General features: G+C 41.5%; 1 pseudogene; it reads right to left on the reverse strand.

The window, feature by feature from the left end:
• Positions 1-18,980: 18,980 nt before the first annotated feature.
• LOC101277214 (mitochondrial nicotinamide adenine dinucleotide transporter SLC25A51-like) lies at positions 18,981-19,928 on the reverse strand (annotated as a pseudogene).
• Positions 19,929-21,182: the final 1,254 nt, after the last annotated feature.

Genomic DNA, 21,182 nt, shown 5'->3' on the forward strand with positions numbered 1-21,182 from the left:
GGGAGCCCAGACTTCCAAGTCCATGCTCTGAACCACCACCCAACAGGCTTACCCAGGCTTCTTTGTGTCTTTTTCAGTATCAAATTGTGATTCACATTTTTATTTTGATTCAATAATATAATACTTCCAAGAACAATAACTCAAGCGTGGACTCTCAGCCTCCAGCCAGGCAGTAGGAGCTTCCACCATCCAGCCCCACACCTCACACACTTCCTCTTGGGTCTTTGGCTGCCCTTCTAGCCTCTTCATAGCTAAGTCCCTGCATTAAACCCCTCTTTACTTGAAATATCCTAAGTGATTGAATGCTGACTGACATGCCTTTCAACATAAATGAAATGTACATGGCATTGATCTCTTAGTTTCTCGTGGAAGGAAAAAGCCTTTGTTCTATCAAGCCTGTATCTCACATTTCCCAAATCACCATATAATATTTTAATAAAACCATGCTCTGGATCTGTCTTATATGAATGCCACGTTTTATAGACAGTTTTGAAAGGATTGTGTAGTGGACCTAAAAAAAAAGGTGTCTGGAAGTGTCTGGAAATAATGAAACAGGGATGTTTGTTTATTTGTTTTTTAATGTAGCAGTTGTTTTTATTGTACTCATGGTGTACGTGAGTACAACAAAAATAAAAATAAAAATTGTACTCACGGTGTACTTCTGCAAAGTAGATGATGATTTTTTTTTAAAGACTCAAATAATTCTCTCTCCAGACACTTTCCAGAAAAAGGAAAACTCTGCCCTGAATCTGGCTGGCACACTAGACACAAAGCCAGCTGCAAGGTTAACTGGAAACAGTATTTCTCCCAACGTCATGCTACAGCTGTAAAAAACATCATAACAAACCCCTTTATGAGTAACTTCTGATTTTTTTTTCATTTCTATCACTTTATTGAAATATAATTGACATACAATCAACTACAGGTATTTAAAGTACTTGTCCAATTTGACAAGTTTTGACAATGTATATACAGTGAAACCATCATTATATCAATATAATGAACATGTCCATCACCTGCAAAGAGGTTTTCTCACGCCCCTTTGTTGTCCCTCCTTCCCACCCCCCATCCTAAGATAATGACTGATGTTCATTTTGTCTCTATAAAATAGTTTGCATTTTCTAGAATTTTATGTAAGTGGAATCACCTAGTATTCATAATTTTTTACTGCTTCACTCAGCATAATTATTGTGAGATTCACTCACGCTGATGCATATAACAGGAGTTCATCTTTTTTACTGCTGAGTAGTATTTCATTATATGAATCTATCCTAGTTTTTTGATCCATTTACCTGTTGATGGACACTGGGATTGTTATTTGGGGGCTATTACAGATAAAGTAGCTATGAATATTTATCTCTTTCGTTTAACTTTTTTTTCTTTAATGTGGCAACTATGAAATGTAAAATGTGCTCACGTTGTATTTTTTTAATACACAAAAAGGTTAATATTTATTTACTGATTTCTTAGTGAGAAATCGTGTTCTAGAATCAGCAACTGTCAGAAACTTCGACGTTTGAAATCTAATCCGTAACGTTACCCCAAAACTGGGTTCACCTCTTGGTAGGTGTTGAGCCAAAAGCTACAACCGAGCCGAAGATGGGGAGAAGGAAGTATTTATTACTTGCGACAAGTAAGGAGAACAGCGGGGACCTTTCCCAAGCAGTGTCTCCCCTAACAGCAAAATTGGGGGGGTTTTAAGCTAAGGCACATGCATATTCATGAAGGGGCTTGAGCAGAGGAGAACTCAGCATAGAATTAGGGCAAAGGTCGACAGAGTCCAGGCTTTAGTTGACTGAAGTCAAGAGGGTCAGAAAAGGTCATTATCATCATCTCTTACATTCCAGTTGATCTGATGGCTTGGGGGCTCCAGCGTTTAAATTCTGCAAAACAGCTCAAGAAAGAGCTTCAGGCTAATCTTTACCATTGAAACAGAACTTGGAGTCTTTACAACTGAGTTATTATCTTTGCTATTGTTATTTCTCTTGCCTGATAAAAGTCGTTTGTTCTTTTATTCCCTTAAGATCATTATCACTGAGACCTGTTCAAGAGCAAGCATTGTGTCCAGGCTTAGAACACAAAATGGCTTCTCTTGTGTAAAAAGGCTACATCTGGTTCTTTTCCTCCAGGCCCCCCTCCCCACCCTATCTGCTTAAAGTAAGAAGGAAATATTCCATTTTGCCTGAAAGATCTATGTCTTTTTTTTTTTTTTTTTTTTGGCCGCTAGGCTTGTGAGATCTTAGTTCCCTGACCAGGGATCAAACCCATGCCCCCTGCAGTAGAAACACGGAGTTCTAACCACTGGACCGCCAGGGAATTCCCATGAAGATCTATGTCTTTAACATAGAGAAGCAGCCTCGATTTCCAAAGCAGAAGCAGGCTCCAGACATAGGACGTTCTAGAAAAGACTCTGTATTGATATCTTAACTTGTCATTTCCAAGAAACAGGACCCTGAGTTCACTTTGCAGTTTAGACCCAAAGCTGACCCCTGTTTGCCTTGAGGCTATCCAAACATGGCTTCATTAAAATTTTACCTAAACTCCCTTCCCCCATATCACATAATAACCTTATCTCTTTCTTTCTTTGGTGAAATGCCCAGGCTCTGCTGGAATGCAGGCTCCCTTTCCAGGGGCCGATAAACCTGACCTTGCTGGACTTGGCGCTTGTCCTCATGCCTTTGGCTGAGTGAGCTCGTGAAGCTGAATCTGGCTTCTGCACCCCAACACTGAATTAAATCTCAGAGACAGAGTTTGGGGTGAACTAGAAAACAATAGCTGTATTGCTTTGCCAGGCAAAGGGGGCCACAGCAGGCTCGTGCCCTCAAGACTGTGTGTCCTGCCCTGGAGGGGGTCGTGAGGAGTCTTATAGCGTTCAAGGAGCAGGGCGTGGTCAGCTCGTGGACACTCTTCTGATTGGCTGGTGGTGAGGTCATGGGGAGTCGGCATCATGAACCTTCTGGTTCCAACCGGTCTGGGGTCTCCGTGCTTGTGGGCGGCAGACAGTTAACTTCTCCCACCTGGAGGGGGTTTCAGTATCTGCAAAACGGCTCAAAGATATTGTTGTGTGTATCCCTTTCTTTTTTTTTTTTTTTTTTCTTTTTTTTGCGGTACGCGGGCCTCTCACTGTTGTGGCCTCTCCCGTTGCGAGCACAGGCTCCGGACGCGCAGGCTCAGTGGCCATGGCTCATGGGCCCAGCCGCTCCACGGCATGTGGGATCCTCCCGGACCGGGGCACGAACCCGCGTCGCCTGCATCGGCAGGCGGACTCTCAACCACTGCGCCACCAGGGAAGCCCCCTTTCTTTTTTTTTATAATTAATTTTTATTGGAGTATAGTTGTTCCACAATGTTGTGTTAGTTTCTACTGTACAACAAAGTGAATCAGCCATACGTATACCTGTATCCCCTCTTTTTTGGATTTCCTTCCCACGTAGGTCACCACAGAGCACTGAGTAGAATTCCCTGTGCTATGCAGTAGGTTCTCATTAGTTATCTATTTTATATATAGTATCAATAGTGCATATATGTCAACCCAGTCTCCCAATTTCTCCCAACCCCCCTTTTTCGTTATGTGCATCCCCTGAGGGGAACCAGGACCCTGCCCCAAGGCTGCACTATTGTTTCCTGACTGCTCCTCCCTGGTCTCTGCATCCCCTCCTTTCCCTGATTAGCAACTGTTTGAACCTGCCCTTGGAACTCAGGGAAGGTCCTGGAGGCTGAATGAAGCCTATTTCCTGTAATCCAGAAGTGGGGGACACGGAAAGGCTTTCGTGCCCAGGAGCCCATAGGGCCCTGCTTGGTGTCACTAGGACATCAGCCTCCACAGGCCCAAATGTTTCCACTGCACAATCAGGGTGCCCCACCCTCCTTCCCAGCCACCAGGGAAGCTGAATTATTATTCAGAGTTGTTTCATGAGCATACACACAGAGCAAAAGAGTAGAATGGATTGGAAGGAGTTATTCACCCAAATTCAGAGACAGGCAAACAAGATCGTCTTTATTCCCCAGCAAAGAATGCAGCCAACTTTCCCTTGTAACTGTTACCCAACTCAGATCCGGCTGTTTGCTGCTCAAAAATTCATACCTGAGAGAGGCAGAATTTGGTAGAAACGAAAGCTGCTTTTAATCAGAATGCTGGCGATCTGACGAGGTGGTGGACTCAGAGCCCCCCCAAAATCATCTCCCAGGAGTCTGCTCAGCCGTGAAAATTTTAAAGGGCAAAGGGGAAGTCATCTCAGTTAATCATCGAGATAGGGGGTCAGACTCGTAGGCTTGTTGACTTCTTGTGCTCTTTCTTCAGATGCAGTCGTGTTCACACAATTTGTTCATGAGATTACTGAAGGGGAAGCTAGGGAAGAGATCTGGTCATCTGTGAATGACTTATTCTTCATTTCTACTTCTTTGATCGACGGAAAGAACCGACAGAGTAGGTGAAGTATTGTGTGATCAAAAGATTTGCTAGGGCCGGAGATGAGTAGAGCATGCTGGTGCCTGGTGAAAAGTTAGTTACAATATAGCTTCGCTAAATTGACAAGAAAAGGGTTTTCCTGCTGAGGGCAGTTTCCGGCAAAGAGCTGCTTACAAATCCCCTCCCCCATCAGATGTTATTCCACTGCCATGGAATTAGGGATGAAGGTCTGCCTTCTGTAACTTCTTCATGCTGAGAAAGTGTGGAGGTCTTAGCGTGAAAGATATCAAATGAGTTTGAAGCATCTCTTTTCTGACAGTTGTAGTTGCCCACTTACATATATGGGCAGAACAAGCTGCAATTACTCAGACGCCCACAAATATATAGATTATGAGCAATAGTGTTAATCCCATTGTCTGAAGGCCGGTTCCTGGAATTGTGCTCAATAGACTCAGTACTGCTCAAGGTGGAGCAGCTTGTGTCACGGCTGCAGTCTGGTCATCATGCAGTTGGCTTCTCCCTCTGGTGGCAGTTACAGTATCTATAAAACAACTCGGGAACATGTATCAGGCACTGAGTCTGTGACCCAGTTTTCCTAATCATTAGTGGCTTCAGCCTGCTCTTTTGAGACTCAGCTTTTCTATAAACAAGAAGCAGGCGACATGGAGGGGCCTTTGTACCTGGGGAGTGGGGGAGGGTTCTGCTTGTTTCCACAACCAGATTTAGTGGTTCTCTCCCTATGAGACAGTGATGGGTAAATGCTTAATATCACTGTCGAAGCTATATTTCAAGGTACTGTTCTATAAGCCATGAGACATTCTGTCTCCAACAATTTATTATCTACTGATTTAATTAGAACTACTCGGTAAGTTTTAGGATGTCCTGCCATGGCGACCAGCAGTTTCTGTATCGTCTACTCAGCTGATGCAGATTGTATCTCAGTGTTTTAGTTATCTATTACTGTGTAACAAATTTTCCCAAAACTTAGCAGCTTAACACAATATTTATTATCTCACACGGTTTCTGAGGCCAGAAATTCTCATGCATGTTGCTAAAATTTTTAGGGAATTTAAATCCAGTTAAAAATAAAGTTGCTACTATTCCTATGTGAATGGGGATATTATCTATTTAAATTAAGTTAATATGAATGCAGCCCTGTGAAAGCTTTCACTGCTGTTGTCCTCAGTGTCCTAGTACATCCATGTATTCATGCCCCTCAGGTCTAGAGTACAAATACAATTCATGTTGGGATCCACAACTCATGGAAATTGTTCAGTTCAAAGAAGGAGAGCAAGTTTATAATAACATTAAATTATTTTAGGAAACATATCACTTAACTGCTCATTATGTGACCAAAGAAACACTAAGTGGGAAATATATAGAAAGAAATATACATATACATATATAAAGTATTGTCATTAATTTAGGGTCCTGGAGTAACCTTCTACTTTATACAGTAACTTCTGTTGCAGTGGTTGGTTAATGTAAATCAGCCCCTTTCTTCTGATAGGTTTTCTTTATTAAAAATAGAAAAGGTAAAGAGGAAAGACCTTTTAAAGTCTTTTCTAAAGCAAATGGTATTTTTATATGTGACATAAAATTTGTCATGCCTTCTAGGAACCTGTCAGTATTTTTCAGACACCTCATCAGGACTTAATAAAAGATAAGGCAGTGTGTACTGACTGAGGCCAGGGCAATGGACTCAAACAGACGAGCTTGAGGACAGGCTACGCCACTTACAAGTGTATGACCTTGGATAACCTAAGTTCTCTGACCCTTCATTTTCTCAATAGTAAGCTGAGAATAATAACACGTAAATGCCATAAGATTGTTTTGAAGATTAAACGAGATGTGAAAGTAAAACCCTCTTAGCACTGTGCCTGGCGTATCATAACTGTTTTTTAAGTAATAGCTCTAATGATTACAGTCTATCAGGACATCACAAAGGGAGTGTAGCCATGTACAAATACAGAGCAACTTTATATGTCCATTGGTCAACTTGAAAAGTTAAAAATTCAGTTAACACAAAATAAGTAAGTATAAGAAAAAAGCTCGGTCTTGATCTCTTCTATGTTTCTCTTTCTTTCATTTTTCCACTAGTCTGATATACGTTTGTCTATCTTTTTAGAAATACTAAAAATATGTTTCAGTATGTTTCTTGTTTGCACCAGGGAAACTGAATTATTATTTGGGGTCTAGTTTTGTTACCCAAAGTCTTATTCTTTTAGTGAGTTAAGCCCACTCGCATTTATTGACGTAACTGATATGTTTGGTCTCAATTCTGTTGTAATATTTTATAATGATGTGTATTGTATTTGCTGTGCTTCTTTTTCTACAAGATGTGCATTCTTTACTCTTGTTTATTTAAATATGTTTGGTATTTAGGAAGGTTCATGTTTTTGTTCTGGTGGTCACCTTTGTACTTACGCCTTTTTTTTTTTCCCTGCAGTGTGTAATCTGCTATTAATTCCATCCAGTGTATTGTTTATCTATACAATTTCCATTTGTGTCTTTTTTATATCTTCCTTGTCTCTACGGAACAGATTCAGTCTTCTCCTTCTTGGACATATTAAACAGTTATATTAGCTGTTTGCTTTGTCTATTAGTTCTATCATCTGGTCATTTCTGGGTCTGTTTCTATTGATTTATTTTTCTCCTCACTCTGGGTCATGTTTTCCAGCTCCGTTGCATGCTTTGCAATTTTTGATTGAATACCACCAGAATACTGGGATTTTTAAGTGAATATTATATCTTCTTGGGTGCTAGATATTTTTGTATTCCTATAAATATTATTAAGCTTTGTTCTGGAATGAAGTTATTTAGAAACTGTGATTTTTTTCAATTTTTATTTAAGTTGATAACATGGAACAGCCTTTAGTCGAAAGTTAATTACTCCATTACTGAGGTAATAATCTCCTGAGTACTCTGTTCAATGTGCCATGAATTAGGAGGGTTTCCACTCTGCTGTTCTCCTCAGAGCCTCCATAGAGGAGCGTACCTCTGCCACCCTGATTTTTGAGAACCATGTCAGTCTTCTAACCTCCAGAACTTTAGGACAATAATACATGATGTTTCAAGCCAGTAAATCTGTGGTAATTTGTTACAGCAGTAATAGGAAACGAATACAGTACCTATTCACGACAAATGAGCTCCCGTGAAAAATTAGTAAAATGTGAAGAATCGGATACAGTTAAAAACAAAACTCAGTTACATGAATGATTGGACCTTGCTCGATTCAATTAAAGGAGGTGACCTCGGAAGTTTTTTAAAAATAATAATGTTGGGGCTTCCCTGGTGGCGCAGTGGTTGAGAGTCCGCCTGCCGAAGCAGGGGACGTGGGTTCGTGCCCCGGTCCGGGAAGATCCCACATGCCGCGGAGCGGCTGGGCCCGTGAGCCACGGCCGCCGGGCCTGCGCGTCCGGAGCCTGTGCTCCGCAACGGGAGAGGCCACAGCAGTGAGAGGCCCGCGTACCGAAAAAATAAAAATAAAAAATAATAATAATGTTAATTGATTTTTATTCTTTATGTCAGAGACCTAAGCAGTAAAAATGGGGAGAAATGAGAGAAAGTCTGATACAGACCCTCCCTCCCACAGACAATAAAAAGAGCTTTTCTTGATAAAAATTGCCATCACTATTAAGGAAATATTGTTTTCGATCAAAGCCAAGAAAGTGCTATAGGGTTAAGAATCCGCCTGCCAATGCAGGGGACGCGGGTTCGTGCCCCGGTCCGGGAAGATCCCACATGCCGCGGAGCAACTAAGCCCGTGCGCCGCAACTACTAAAGCCCGCGTGTCACAACTACTGAGCCTGCGCTCTAGAGCCCGTGCTCCGCAACAAGAGGAGCCACCGCAATGAGAAGCCCGTGCGCAGCAAAGAAGAGTAGCCCCCTGCTCGCTACAACTAGAGAAAGCCCGCACGCAGCAATGAAGACCCAACGCAGCCAAACATTAATTAATTAATTTTTTTAAAGTGCTATATATTTTGAAACTTGATATCTAAATTAAAGATAAAAATATAAGAAACAAAGGGTATATTCTGCCAATATATAAAACTTAAAATTTCCAAACAAACTTACAATGATAGTCCTCATAATTTGACATTAGAAAAATTTTCAACAACCTATGAAGAAGAACAATGCTAATTTCGTTGGACATTATGTTCCTGTGGGGCCTCTAAATGGCTTTACTTCGTAAAAAGAAGCATCTTCTATTCGCAGAGACAGGAACTGAAAAATACAATTAATAAAGAGCAAAAGCTTCAGAACTATCTGCATTCATGTCATAATATTGCATTATAACTATCTTAACAAATTCTTGCACAGTTTAGTTTTTTTTTCCAAAATTCCTTTTTAATGATTTCATGCAAATTTAAAAGTGGTAATTTTCTGAGCATGCATAAGAAAGCATCTTGAGACATCTTTGTGTTTTTCTCAATTATTTTCATCCTCTTGAAATAGTTGGGTTAAATGGTCAGTGCAAACAAGTCCTCCACATCATGTTTCATCTATGAAATGATTAAAACTCATGAGCTTCACTGAAAACAAAGCTACCCAAAACCTAAGAACTATGAAATGAGTCTCAGCATAAGTTTAAACTGAAGCAGGCAATGCGAAATCTTTTAAACATCCTTGAATCTAGGTGAAAACTTTAGCCAAAGAAGTGTTTCACTGCAAAAACAGATACTTTAAGAGAAATAAAATTGAAGTAAAATCCACATATCACAGAATTAACCATTTTAAAGTGTGCAATTCAGTGGCATTTAGTACATTCTCAATATTGTGCAACCAAAAAATTACTTTTTAATTTATTTTCACATATCTTTAAGACACAGAATTACTCACCAAGTATTCATACATGATTCCTATAAAGACTCCATCGTTTTAGCTAAAGAGGCCAAAGAGCAAAGAGCTATTAAACAGTGACAACTCTTTGTCTTTTCTGATGACAACAAAGATATCCAAATCCCTTCAGCTAAACAGTCAACAGAGATCAAAGGGGTTCCTAATGTTACCACTGAGAAAAATGCATGCTCTCTTTACACATTTTAATAAATCAGGAATGCCCAGTGACCTGCGCAGAGGATAATGTTCCACAGGCTTTCAGAATTTCCAGGGTAAATTTGTTAGTGACATTAGTGACATTAGCGATAGTGATTACATACTGATGTTTGTATTTTTTAATACAATGTAATTTGGTCTTGCAATACTTCAGTCAGTTAGCAACTTCAAATATAAGATCCAAATAGCTGGAAAAGCTGACAATATGGTTTCTTATTCTTCCATTAACTTGAGCGTAAACACTCTTGAATACTTAAGGAATCTCACCTGTTGAAGGAGCAGAGTTTCTCTCCTTCTCCTCTCCTAGGATCTCCCATCAGTGCCTCCTGCTGGCAGAAGATAACAGGAAGTCATCTAGCAAGAGAGCCCGGGACCCCCAGATCCCACACTCCAAGAGAGTTTGCAGATCCCCAGCCTCGACATGACAGAACCAAGTAGAAAAGAGACATTGTGGATTTAAGAAACAATTGGTCGATAATTGGCCTAGTTCACCCCTTCCACTACTCGACATCTACATACTTCAATACACATTTAAACATCTATTCACCACCAACAAACCTCATGCGTTGCCCTTACAAGATGCAAGCCCACTTTGTACAAATAAAGATACTCACAGTCTCTCCCTGAAAAGAGGAGATTTAAAGTCCCATCAGCCACTGTATCCCACTCTGGGTGATATTAATTCCTGCCTGGATGTTCTGTAACCCAAAGACCAAATTATAACATTAATCGCCACCAGTACTCCTCATATAACACAATAGAGGAAAGGAAGAGGGAAATTTGGGGTTAATGCAGATGAACTAATGAGCAGCAAGCAGGGAGGAAAAGATAATAACTTCTGTAGCTCCTGTTATATCACGGGTCACAAAGCCACAGTTGATATCCATAACTTCCTTCTTCCTCTATCCATCTCATGTTTCTTTTCATCTCAGTTAGCAGTTCAGGTGAGGTTCATTCCCAGAGGAGCATATGAAACCTTCTTTCCTGGAAACCATTAACTATTGTCCATGAACCAATGTAGACCACCTCTTTGGCCATCGCTCCATCCAGGTGGATCTGCCCAGGAGTTTCCTCTCCTGTTGTCCTTCGGACACCCTCCTGGTTGAAGCCACGGTGCTGCAGCTGTCCACTTCAGTGATGCCAGCATACCATCAACTAAGCCCAAGCTTGTCTGTGTTTTTCCTCAGTGAACTGATCATAGAAAACTCCCCATTAAAACTGAGTGATGTGGGCAGTAACATACCATCTTGGAACCCTTAGAGCCTTTCTTATACGGGTCAAGAAACGGGTCAAGAAAATGATGTCCGGGCTTCCCTGGTGGCGCAGTGGTTAAGAATCCGCCTGCCAATGTAGGGGACACGGGTTTGAGCCCTAGTCCGGGAAGATCCCGCATGCCGTGGAGTAACTAAGCCCGTGCGCCACATCTACCGAGCCTGTGCTCTAGAGCCCGTGAGCCACAACTACTGAAGCCCACGCGCCTAGAGCCCGTGCTCCACAACAAGAGAAGCCACCGCAGTGAGAAGCCCGCGCACCGCAATGAAGAGTAACCCCCGCTCACCCCAACTAGAGAAAGCCCGCACGCAGCAACAACAACCCAACTCAGCCATAAATACATTAATTAATTAATATGTTAAAAATGATGTCCGATTGTCCTCTAAGTACTTGCACCATTGGGCTCAGTTACTGGTGCTACTTGAAAGAAGAAAAAGTGAAAGAAGGAAGATTCAGAAGTCATATCTTCACAGCAGCTGAAAAAAAAGCGGAACTAATTCAAGAATTTCCTTAAAACACTAGAGCTTACCTGAGAAGTAATGAGAGCCCAAATGAACTTCAAGAAGGCCAGAAGACCATAGAATTCGATTTGGAGGAAATTGGTCTCTCTCCCCTTTCTATTCATTCATGGATTTTTTATTTCACTTGTTTATTGATCTGCTCTAACACTTATTGATCATATACTTTATACCAAGCCCAGAGTGGATGCAACAGTGAATAAAATAAAGCCCGTGCCCCAACGGGGCCTCTATCATAGAGGCTGGTTGTTGTGAGGATTAAATGAGTTAATACAAATAAAGTGTGTAGAATAGGACCTGGCACATAGTGAACACAGAGGAAATGTTTGTTATTCTTACATTCTATTTTCTACCCACAATTTCACACAGAAAGAGAGAAAATCTGAGAGTGGGGAAGGAGCCTTAGGGTCAGGCAATTCAACATCTTTGTACGGTCAGGCAACCCAAGATGGCTGTTCTCTTGCTCTCCGTCCATCCCCTGCTCTACCAGTCCCTGCTTCGCCTACACCCGACCCACATGACTATCCAATCCTCTTAATTACTGGACTTAATCAGTAACTGCCTACAAGCTTGCCCCCTGTCCCAGCCGCTGGTTCCCCTGGTAACTGATGAGCCAACCTGATGTGAATTCCGCCTATAACTGGTAGCCTCCAGTCCCCTCCCCCATCCCCCCGGGACTGCAGACTGCTGCGTTTCCTGCCTGTGGTCTACAGTACATGGCGGGGTGTCTCCAGGACCTTGCTTCAGACTTGTAAGATCCCCTATCTAATGAACCATTGATGTCTCTGTTGCTGTCTCTGTCGCTCTCCAGGCTCTTTCTTCAGTCTTTTTTTTAAATAAATTAATTTATTTTATTTATTTATTTTACTTGTTTGTTTTTGGCTGCGTTGGGTCTTCGTTGCTGCGTGCAGGCTTTCTCTAGTTGCGGCGAGTGGGGGCTACTCTTCATTGCGGTGTGAGGATTTCTCATTGCGGTGGCTTCTCTTGTTGCAGGGCATGGGCTCTAGGCGCACGGGCTTCAGCAGTTGTGGTTCGCGGGCTCTACAGCACGGTCTCATTAGTTGTGGCACACAAGCTTAGTTGCTCCGCGGCATGTGGGATCTTCCCGGACCAGGGCTCGAATCCGTGTCCCCTACATTGGCAGGTAGATTCTTAACCACTGCACCACCAGGGAAGCCCTCTTTCTTCAGTCTTGAGGCTGGGCAATTACAGGGCTTGCAGGCCTGTCGGGGGCAGCCCAACAATTGGCAAGCCAGCTAGGAGACCGAGGAAACGCCCATGAGCACCAAGACATCGGGAAATAAGGGATGGGAAAGGGAAGTTGCGGGGGGAATCATGGGTGGCCATCCATTAATATGTGGGCCCCAATGGCGGCTGTTCTTGATGCATGGAGGCCACCAGGAGAGTACAGAGAACTCACAGACACCCCTAAGTGTGTTGTGGAGCTGTTGGCTGCCATTATAGTGAAAAAAGAAGCTAGACAATAAGGTAGTAGCTGCAGCTGTGGGCTGGCTGTTGCCTTTTATATTAAGAAAGGACTTAATATATACTAAGTATATATATTTACTTAATATATCCCCAAATGACATCCAGGATGAGAAAAAGATGACAACAGTGGCAAGCAACAGACCAGACCTGTAAGGCCCATCCTACTAATTTAATTGAACTCTTTCTTGCTATCAATATTGAAAATTATTGTTTTACTTCTAACTGTGCTGTTGCCCCCAATGTTCAGGATACAAAGAGAATTCTCCAGTGAACTTGTCACCGAGAATAACTGCTGTATAACAATGCTTGCTTTAAGTCCACAGCTAAAAGCACGTGTACAATATTTGTGTAACAATTTGGTATAACTGATAAAATGTATAGCCTCTAAAATGTTTCTCCATTGACATGCCTCTGAGCTTGTCTGATTAGTTTTCTCCCATTGTGGATAATTAGGCAAACATATATACATATATACGGCCTAACAATCTCCATGTTACAGACTTGGAAAATAGAGGCCCAGAGGAGGCCCTCCCAGATCCCACAGGGTATAAGTGGTGGCACCCAAATCATAACCTGAGACCACGATGAACACCCCTAGGAGTGATTTGAGAGATCCCAGCACAACATTACTGAGTCAGACAACCAAATATAGGTGCCAACTCCATCACAACCCTGAGCAGACTCTGTTTACCCATGAGGAAGAAGAGGAAGATCTTGAGAAGTTCCACTGAGACACCAAAAGTGACAGTGCTTTTATTTTATTTATTTATTTTTTAAGGAAGCCAAGTGTTTTAGTTTTACTTTTTTAATGTATTTCTTTCTTTATTTTTGTCTGTGTTGGGTCTTTGTTGCTGTGCGCGGGCTTTCTCTAGTTGCAGCGAGCGTCGGCTACTCTTTGTTGAGGTGCAGGGGTTTCTCATTGCGGGGGCTTCTCTTGTTGCGGAGCACAGGGTCTAGGTGCGCCGGCTTCAGTAGTTGTGGCACACGGGCTCAGTAGTTGTGGCTCATGGGCTCTAGAGCGCAGGTTCAGTAGTTGTGGTGCACGGGTTTAGTTGCTCCGTGACATTTGGGAACTTCCCAGACCAGGGCTCGAACCTTTGTCCCGTGCATTGGCAGGCAGATTCTTTTTTTTTTTTTACATCTTTATTGGAGTATAATTGCTTTACAATGGTGTTTTAGTTTCTGCTTTATAACAAAGTGAATCAGTTATACATATACATATGTTGCCATATCTCTTCCCTCTTGTGTCTCCGTCCCTCCCACCCTCCCTATCCCACCCCTCAAGAGCTGATCTCCCTGTGCTATGCGGCTGCTTCCCACTAGCTATCTACCTTACGTTTGGTTGTGTATATATGTCCATGCCTCTCTCTCACTTTGTCACAGCTTACCCTTCCCCCTCCCCATATCCTCAAGTCCATTCTCTAGTAGGTCTGTGTCTTTATTCCTGTCTTACCCCTAGGTTCTTCATGACATTTTTTTTTCTTAAATTCCATATATATGTGTTAGCATACGGTATTTGTCTTTCTCTTTCTGACTTACTTCACTCTGTATGACAGACTCTAGGTCCATCCACCTCATTACAAATAGCTCAATTTCGTTTCTTTTTATGGCTGAGTAATATTCCATTGTATATATGTGCCACATCTTCTTTATCCATTCATCCGATGATGGACACTTAGGTTGTTTCCATCTCCTGGCTATTGTAAATAGAGCTGAAGTGAACATTTTGGTACATGACTCTTTTTGAATTATGGTTTTCTCAGGGTATATGCCCAGTAGTGGGATTGCTGGGTTGTATGGTAGTTCTATCTGTAGTTTTTTAAGGAACCTCCATACTGTTCTCCATAGTGGCTCTACCAATTCACATTCCCACCAGCAGTGCAAGAGTGTTCCCTTTTCTCCACACCCTCTCCAGCATTTATTGTTTCTAGATTTTTTGATGATGGCCATTCTGACTGGTGTGAGGTGATACCTCATTTGTAGCATTTCTCCAATGATTAATGATGTTGAGCATTCTTTCATGTGTTTGTTGGCAATCTGTATATCTTCTTTGGAGAAATGTCTATTTAGGTCTTCTGCCCATTTTTGGATTGGGTTGTTTGTTTTTTTGTTATTGAGCTGCATGAGCTGCTTGTAAATTTTGGAGCTGAATCCTTTGTCAGTTGCTTCACTTGCAAATATTTTCTCCCATTCTCAGGGTTGTCTTTTGGTCTTGTTTATGGTTTCCTTTGCTGTGCAAAAGCTTTGAAGTTTCATTAGCTCCCATCTGTTTCTTTTTGTTTTTATTTTCATTTCTCTGGGAGGTGGGTCAAAAAGGATCTTGCTGTGATTTCTGTCATAGAGTGTTCTGCCTATGTTTTCCTCTAAGAGTTTGATAGTTTCTGGCCTTACATTTAGGTCTTTAATCCATTTTGAGCTTATTTTTGTGTATGGTGTTAGGGAGTGATCTAATCTCATACTTTTACATGTACCTGTCCAGTTTTCCCAGAACCAGTTATTGAAGAGGCTGTCCTTTCTCCACTGTACATTCCTGCCTCCTTTATCAAAGATAAGGTGACCATATGTGCGTGGGTTTATCTCTGGGCTTTCTTTCCTGTTCCATTGATCTATATTTCTGTTTTTGTGCCAGTACCATACTGTCTTGATTACTGTAGCTTTGTAGTATAATCTGAGGTCAGGAAGCCTCATTCCTCCAGCTCCATTTTTCGTTCTCAAGATTGCTTTGGCTATTCGGGGTCTTTTGTGTTTCCATACAAATTGTGAAATTTTTTGTTCTAGTTCTGTGAAAAATGCCAGTGGTAGTTTGATAGGGATTGCATTGAATCTGTAGATTGCTTTGGGTAGTAGAGTCATTTTCTCAATGTTGATTCTTCCAATCCAAGAACATGGTATATCTCTCCATCTATTTGTATCATCTTTAATTTCTTTTATCAGTGTCTTATAATTTTCTGCATACAGGTCTTTTGTCTCCTTAGGTAGGTTTATTCCTAGATATTTTATTCTTTTTGTTGCAATGGTAAATGGGAGTGTTTCTTGATTTCACTTTCAGATTTTTCATCATTAGTGTATAGGAATGTCAGAGATTTCTGTGCATTAATTTTGTAACCTGCTACTTTACCAAATTCATTGATTAGCTCTAGTAGTTTTCTGGTAGCATCTTTAGGATTCTCTATGTATAGTATCATGTCATCTGCAAACAGTGACAGCTTTACTTCTTCTTTTCCGATTTGGATTCATTTTATTTCCTTTTCTTCTCTGATTGCTGTAGCTAAAACTTCCAAAACTACTTTGAATAAGAGTGGTGAGAGTGGGCAACCTTGTCTTGTTCCTGATCTTAGTGGAAATGCTTTCAGTTTTTCACCATTGAGGACGATGTTGGCTGTGGGTTTGTCATATATGGCCTTTATTATGTTAAGGAAAGTTCCCTCTATGGGCAGGCAGATTCTTAACCACTGTGCCACCAGGGAAGTCTGACTGTGCTTTTAAAGAGAACGGTGTGCTCCACTTGTGAGGGGATAAACTTCAGTGTTTCCTTGCCGCCCTTTCTGATTTTGTCTTTAAGGGAATCTCCTGAAAGATAGAATACAGTGGCATCAATAGAAACCACTTCTGCTTAACTTAAACAAAGGAAAGAGTTGGTAAGCTTCAGGGGTGGCCACAGACTTGGAAGGAAGTCAAAGTTGCTGGCTTCTGAAGGATGGACGCAGAGCAGCTGCAAGTCTGGTGCAGGTGCCAAGGGAAGGTCTCTTCAGAGTCCTGGCCTCTGAACAAATGTTCTCCAACCCTTTCCAGCTTTGTGCTCGTCCAATTCAGGTTCTGGGAGAGAGCCCCCTTTTGGACTAAGTTGAATTCCTTACCAACCCTTGAGTGAGAGAGGGGAAGCATCTCGAGTGACATTCCAATCAAGACTGTGTCCAGAATAAAAGGCTAGTTCCACAAAAAAATCGTGGTGCTCCTGGCAGAAGAACAGGAAGTGGGCCCTGGGCAGGCGTACCCGACAGATGTCCACTACACTTGGCTCAGTGGCCTAGTCAGGGATATGCCCCCCCCAATCAAATCTTAATTCGTTGAGACAGTCCCTTTGTCTCCTCATCAGTTAAATGACAAAGAGGAAACCTGCATGTCATGGTTAATTTAATGCGTCAACTTGATTGAGTTAAAAGGTGACTAGACAGCTAGGTAAGCATTGTTTCTGAGTGTTTGTGACAGTGTTTCCAGAAGAGATTAGCATTTGAATTCATAGACTGAGTAAAGAAGAGCGCCCTCCCCATGTAAGTGGGCATCTGAATAGGACAAAAAGGGGGAGGGGGTGAAATTTCTCTCTTTCCTTCAGCTGGGACATTCCTCTTCCCCTGCCTCTGAACATTGGTGTTTGTGGTTCTCACGGTCTTTGGACTCAGACCACAATTTATACCATCAGCCTCCCAATTCTCAAGCTTTTTTTTTTTTTTTTTTTTTGCGTTACGCGGACCTCTCACTGTTGTGGCCTCTCCCATTGTGGAGCACAGGCTCCGGACGCGCAGGCTCAGCGGCCATGGCTCACGGGCCCAGCCGCTCTGCGGCATGTGGGATCCTCCCGGACCGGGGCACGAACCCGCGTCCCCTGCATCGGCAGGCGGACTCCCAACCACTGCGCCACCAGGGAAGCCCTTCGCTTGTTTTATTAGTTATTCAATTGGTGTATGAGTCACTTTGCCTTATTTATCTGGCAAAAAGTATGTTAAAATCTGATTCCTTTGACAAGTAAGGTTTTGTCTGTTAGGTAAGGGATAAGTATGCTATCCACCTATCACCAACTTCTAGAATTTAAAAGTAACCCGTGAAATATCTTTATTTAGGTCTTATCCTCTCAAACTGTCTTACTGTTTAAATGATAAAATGGTAAAATTGGGTTCCCAAAATGTAAAGATCCTAATAGAAGTCTCCATTTCTAAGAGTAAAGTAAAAAAGACAGCTTGACACTGTGGGGTGAAAGCTATCCTGAGGTTTCTTTTTTTTTCCCCTTCCCTGGAACACTTAAGAACCAGAAAAAAAAAATCTGAGGTCCAAAATAAAATTTTATGGAAGCATTTCTGTTGTTGTTTTTAATGGGAGTTTCAAGAGAACAGGAGATTTGACTATGGCAAACTACTACTCAAAGGAAAGAAAACCAAAACTCCAAAGCTCTTCACTAAATTGGCAACAACAATTCAAAGAAGCTGAGCTAAACAGAATTGTATCTCTAATGCAATTACAAGTTTTCCCGCATTCCTGTGGAACCTTTCGTAAGCCCAAATGGCATAGAGTGAAGACGCAATTACCTTTTTTTGTGAAAGCACAAATCATCCTCGTATTTCTTTCCGTTAGTGAAAACAGGTACTAATGTAGGTCTTTTGTAAAAGCAAAGTGGCATAAAGAAAAGGGGGTGATGCCTGTAATATGAAACTTCTTAATGGGATGAAACACCACTAACAAAAGTTAAGTCTGCACATCTTTTGGCAATGAAATAAGTGAAATTAATATAAAAATATTTTGGAAAGGTTTAAGGTCACATTGAGAGCTACAGAGAAAACTTTCATCCTAGAAAGCAAAATGGGAGATGTCCTTAGTTGCTTTAGTCTACCACGTCTAAAGAGAAATAATTCGGATAATGACCATCCCAACAGGTGCTTAGTTTCAAAACGAATACAAGCAATTTATCATGAAAAACCTACACGTAATAAGCTGTTTTTCTTCTCTGTTCTGCTCCTTTGTCCTACCATGTATAAGTTAACAAAAACTACCCTTTGCAACTCCTCCTAAAAGCAGAGAAGCAAGAAATGGAGTGATAGAAGTAAGCCTGAGAATTCATGGAACGCTAAGAGCCGTTTCTCTGCCTGGTCATGGCCACTGACGTTTCAATATGGAAGAGTTGGAAAACTAGAATCATACCTTGGCCGTTAGTTTCCTTGTCAAAAGCCGTCAGATAGACAGCTATTAACCAGGCAATTAGCCTAAAGTTCTCAGATAATGATTTAAAAAAATAGAACCAGACCCGCCCCCCAAAAAACAAAACAAAACAAAAACCAAAACACCTTACATTTTCCTACTGAAATCTTTTATTCTGGATTTGTTGTTGCTTAAAGAAAACAGCTTTGCCCATAATTCATTGTGCCCTGGATTTATGACACCAATTTGTATTTGGCCGATTAGAAACAAGGCCAAGCTGCATTCTTCTTAGATCTATTCAGTTGATAAAGGGCACGTAACTGATTTCTTTCATATAATCTTTAACAAGAACTCAGAAGTCGCATTAATTATGCCCCAAGAGATGGGGGACCGATGGTAATTCAGATGGGCACCTCTGAAAAGGTTTGTCAGTTTCCTGTCCCATTGTAGCCATATTTTTTGTAAAACCTTAGGGAGAGACTGAAATTCCCCACCAATCTGAGATCGCATGCGAGTTTTTGCAACATTAACTGGAAAAAACAAGATTCCCAACATGGCACCCAACAGGCCTCTGCAGATAAAATCATCGACCAAAGGAGCACTGTGAGTCGTTGCTGTAGGCAGGTGCTCCTTGATGGGACATCGAAGTCCAAGAAAAAGGACATTGCTGAATCCATTACGGAAAAGAACGGGCGCCAAGCCTCGATAATACTAATTCCATGGCATTTCAGTGCCTTGAAAGCCTGATTAGTGTTTGTAAATTTGTCATGATGCTGTGGGCTCAAAGCAATGTTTGAACGCTTTCCAATGGACTGAAAATTGCTTCTGTTGTCCCTGCAAGTACTGCAGCCATGCTAGGGTTGCAAACTCCGGGGTACTGATATGCTTACGGAGAAGGCAAGATAGATCCTCATACAGACCAGCCAGTGTAGTCGTTTTCTGCATTAATGGGGGAAGGATTCTACCATACAAGTTTCGAAATCCATCCCTCCTCAACTGAAGTACTGAATACCAGATTTTGATTCCATACAGCCGTTGCCGAAAGAGCTGAATGGGAAATGTGATTGCTATATGGTTGAGAGCTGCACGGCTGCCACACAAGTAATGCTTCATTTCGCTAACATTTGCAATATGAGGTGATATATCTTGCTTTGAAGATGTTAGGATTTGTGACCTCTTTTCATGAGCTTCTGAATCCATCGTGTTGCTTAAGATCTTCTTCAGGAAGGATTTTTTTTTAACCTGAAACACCATGATAACTTTCTCAATTTCTTCCATTGTTACTGGTCTGTTAGGTTCTCTCTTCTGGAGTCAACTTTGATAACTGGATTTCGGCGCAGGCGCAGACCTTGACCAACCCCAGAGCTCAGGGCGGAGCGTGACGCGCTCAATGCCTCCGCGCCCCCCTCCCTAAACCCGCGGAGGGTCAGGTGACACCGGCCAACTCCTGGCAGCGGTTCGGCGCCACAGGGCAGGTGTAGGGTCACCCATCACACCTGTTGTCAGGCTCTAGGGTTCTGCTTGCTTGATATTACACACTTCTAATCGAAGAGAGCTCTAAATTCTATATTTTTCCCCCTGTGTGGTACGTTGGCAACTTACTATCACCGGTAACTTATTTTTTTTATTGAAAAATAAACATTTGTTGCTGTACAATATTGTGTAAGTTAACAGTGTACAATCTAGTGATTCGCAATTTTTAAAGATTTTACTTTATTTTAGTTCTAAAATATTGGCTGTATTCCACACGTTGAACAATATATCCATATAGCTTGTTTTATGCCTAATAATTTGTACCTTTTAATCCCCTACCCCTATATTGCTCCTCTCCCCTTCCCTCTACCCACTGATAACCACTAGTTTGTTCTACGTATCTGTGAGTTTGCTTCTTTTTTGTTATATTCATTAGTTTGTTGTATTTTTTAGATTCCATATATAAGTGATATCATACACTATTTGTCTTTCTCTGTCTAATTTCACTTAGCATAATGCCCTGCAAGTCCATCCATGCTGCAAATGGCAAAATTTCATTCATTTTTATGGCTGAGTAGTATTCTATTGTATTTGTACTTTATGATGATAGCCATTCTGACAGGTGTGAGCTGTTATCTCATTATGGTTTTGATTTGCATTTCCATGATGATTGATGGTGTTGAGCATCTTTTCATGTGCCTGTGGGCCATCTGCATTTCCTCCTTGGAAAAATGTCTATTCAGTTCTTCTGCCCATTTTTTATTTGGGTTGTTTGTTTTTTTGATATTGTGTTGTATGTGCTGTTTTTATATGTTAGATAGTAATCCCTTATTGGTCATATCATTTGCAAATATTTTCTCCCATCAGTAGGTTTTCTTTTCATTTTGCAGATGGTTTCCTTTGCTATGCAAAAGCTTTCAAGTTTAGTTAGGTCCCATTTGTTTATTTTTGCTTTTATTCCCTTTGCTTTAGGAGACAGATCCAAAAACATATTGCTGTGATTTACATCAGAGAGTGTTCTATGTTTTCTTCTAGGAGTTTTATAGTATCCAGTCTTTC

This window comes from Orcinus orca, chromosome 13, assembly GCF_937001465.1.
Source record: "Orcinus orca chromosome 13, mOrcOrc1.1, whole genome shotgun sequence".
Classification (NCBI taxonomy): Eukaryota; Metazoa; Chordata; class Mammalia; order Artiodactyla; family Delphinidae; genus Orcinus; species Orcinus orca.